The sequence below is a fragment of the Ananas comosus genome, linkage group 8, assembly GCF_001540865.1.
Source record: "Ananas comosus cultivar F153 linkage group 8, ASM154086v1, whole genome shotgun sequence".
Lineage (NCBI taxonomy): Eukaryota > Viridiplantae > Streptophyta > Magnoliopsida > Poales > Bromeliaceae > Ananas > Ananas comosus.
In genome coordinates, this window is record NC_033628.1 from 8,009,712 (window position 1) to 8,012,369 (window position 2,658).

At 43.8% G+C, this 2,658-nt stretch overlaps 1 long non-coding RNA gene across 2 annotated transcripts; it reads right to left on the bottom strand.

Moving 5' to 3' along the window:
• Nucleotides 560–2,324, bottom strand: LOC109714707. Of its 2 annotated transcripts, none has more exons than XR_002217421.1 (5): nt 2,114–2,324; nt 1,955–2,024; nt 1,790–1,854; nt 1,610–1,673; nt 560–596 (listed from the first exon to the last, which is right to left on the bottom strand). It is a non-coding gene; the product is annotated as an uncharacterized LOC109714707 (long non-coding RNA). The 2 variants fall into 2 exon arrangements; XR_002217422.1 differs by having other exon boundaries at nt 1,790–1,857.

Consider the following 2,658-nt stretch of genomic DNA (forward strand, 5'->3'; position numbering starts at 1 on the left):
CCCCCCTCCCACTTCCCCTCCCCCTCCTCTCTCGATCCAAGCAGCGTCGCCCTTATTGCGAGTTCTCTAAGCTCGGATCCCTATCGGCGGCGGCGGCGGCGGCATCGTCGTCTCCGGCGGAGAAGCTCTCGGCAGCGGCATCTAGGGTTCCGGCGGAGCCGTGACGACCGCGCCGTGTGGCTCTGTCACGCCCGGGTACCAGCGGAAGCATATCCGGTACGTGCACAGACCCGCCATACACCTGCAGTGTATAAGGCGTCTATAGAACAAAGCAAGGCAATAGGAGAAATCATAGGAGATCCTATTTCAATATCAGAGCAATGTACAAATCGATATATTATCAGTAAAAGAACAAAGAGTATACAATCCAAAATCCCAGCAGAAGGAGAAGAAGTATGAACTATAACGTCTGGATCTACAACTCATATACAACACAGGGTACACAAAAACATCTGTACAATGGTAGTCACTCTATACAATGGACATCACCCTCGGCCGTAGCCCGAGTAGCAAGGTGATCGACTAGCACGCTCCTAGCAAAGTCTAGCTAGACGCGACTCCCTTGCCACGATCCCTAGCCTCTCCTGTAGATGGCTCTGTAAAAACAACCATAAAAAGGCCGTGAGAACTATTAACAATAGTTCCCAGTGGGTAAGCCGCCAGTCTCGGCGAATTACACCACTAGGCTCATGATGTACTAAATGAAAGCGAAAGCAGTAAATGCATGATAAATAATTATGCAATGCTAACCGTAATGAGCATGTAAGCAACATGTAATCGTAGTCTCAACAGTAATGAGTCAACTGAATAATAGAAGCACAGCAACTATGATAAGCATGAACATAAGCATAAATGTGTAAGTAACTACTATACATTATAACTGGTAATCATTCATTACTGTCCAATTCCCTTTAGCACTTTTCTTTCATTCACAGGGATCTACTCAAGGTAGTCCAGCTTGCGCCGCGCCTAATGGCCCCGTGGTAGTATACACTCCCCACGGCAATCCACTTCGGCACCCAATCCCGCACGGGCGAGCAACTGTCGCGTAGGCCAACTCCGGAGTGCCGGCTTGTAGGGAGCGACCCTCACAAGCGTGTGCGAATGAGCACAATGGCAGCAAGCAAATCTAAAGCTCAATATGTCTCGATCATCACTTTCCAACTTGCATTGTTCTTACTTTCGATTCTTTGATCGAAATCTCACTATAACAAGTATTGATAACAGCTAGTATCTACTAGATGAATAAACATGCAAGATTACATACGGCATTAGTATCTTTTCACTATCATGGCACTATAAACATAACCATAAGCATGTCCTTGTTCTCTACTCTAAAGTCAAGAAAGTGTCATAAGGATGTCATGATTTTCTCGAAACATGATAACTTGTCCATTAATCACTCAATTAGATTAAACATGTATATAAGGACTTATATGCAGTAGTGTTCTCTACTTCATAGAGATTTCAATTCAATTATATATCAACACTATAATATAGTGATTCGTTTCAAGTTCTATATCAATCACAAGAGCATATAACTGTATCAATTCTATAGTACATATAAAACATAGGGGAGCTCCACTTGCTCTGGTTAGGTCAAACCCACCTCGTACTAATCTCCAAATCAATTTACAAGGGTCCCAAATCAGCCCCACGAGGCCTCACTCCTGCTGAAAATAAGGCATCAAAAGTGTGTCAAAATGACGGCCGAAATATCTGATTTCGGTTTACTTTACACTTAGTACAAAGTAACCTCTTGAATCCTTATTCTGGGCTAGTGTAATACCTCAAGTTAAGCTTCCAAAAGCTCTCACCGACCAGCTGAAAATGATCCAAGGGTTAATTATAACCCTGCTGCGAACAAACACGAAATGGCGTTAAAAAGCTCATATATAAGATCAAATGGCCGAAACTTTGCGAATTCAGTTTTCTAACTGAAATTCTTGCTTACCCCTGGCTAAGACACCCTGCAGATAAGTTCTCAAGGTCACCAATTTAGTTTAATGGGGTTTAATAACCTGCTGCGAAGACATAAAGTCCAAACTGTATCAATAACACGGTTAACTTCGTTTAGTTCCGAACTAGCTTTGTAATTAAGTAATTCTCTTACTTCAGCTTTATAGCAACTCCTTTACTGAGCTAAAGTAGTTCCTTCACAGTCACAAGAACCCCTCTTTACTGCTGAAAACCTTCTCGAATTCAGTTAGAGGCAGTGAAACCAAAACGCATCAAATTTCGATGCTAAATCGCAAGTTAACAAGAAATTTGAGCTAATTCCTTAACTACAGCTGAGATATAGCTTCTCAGGTACTAACCTCAAAGAAACCTAAGAGAAAAACTTCCTCCCCATGTGCTGGAAGCATCCCGAGAGTCGCCAAAGCAGCGAGCAGCGAGCAACGAGCACGGCGCGAAATCGACTCGAATCGGCGGTTTTCTCGTAGAGAGAGAAAAACCCTAGAGAGAGAAAGAGGGAGAAGGTGGGAGAAGCTTCTTAGAACTCCAGCATAATCATCTGAACACCAAGGGTCGAGCAGGGGGCTTATAGATAAGTTTAGATAGTGAAATGACCAAATTCTCCCTGCTGCCACGCAGCTGCAGCTGCTGCTGCCTGCCGTACCGGTACAGCATTATGCTTGTACCGGTACACCAATGCAG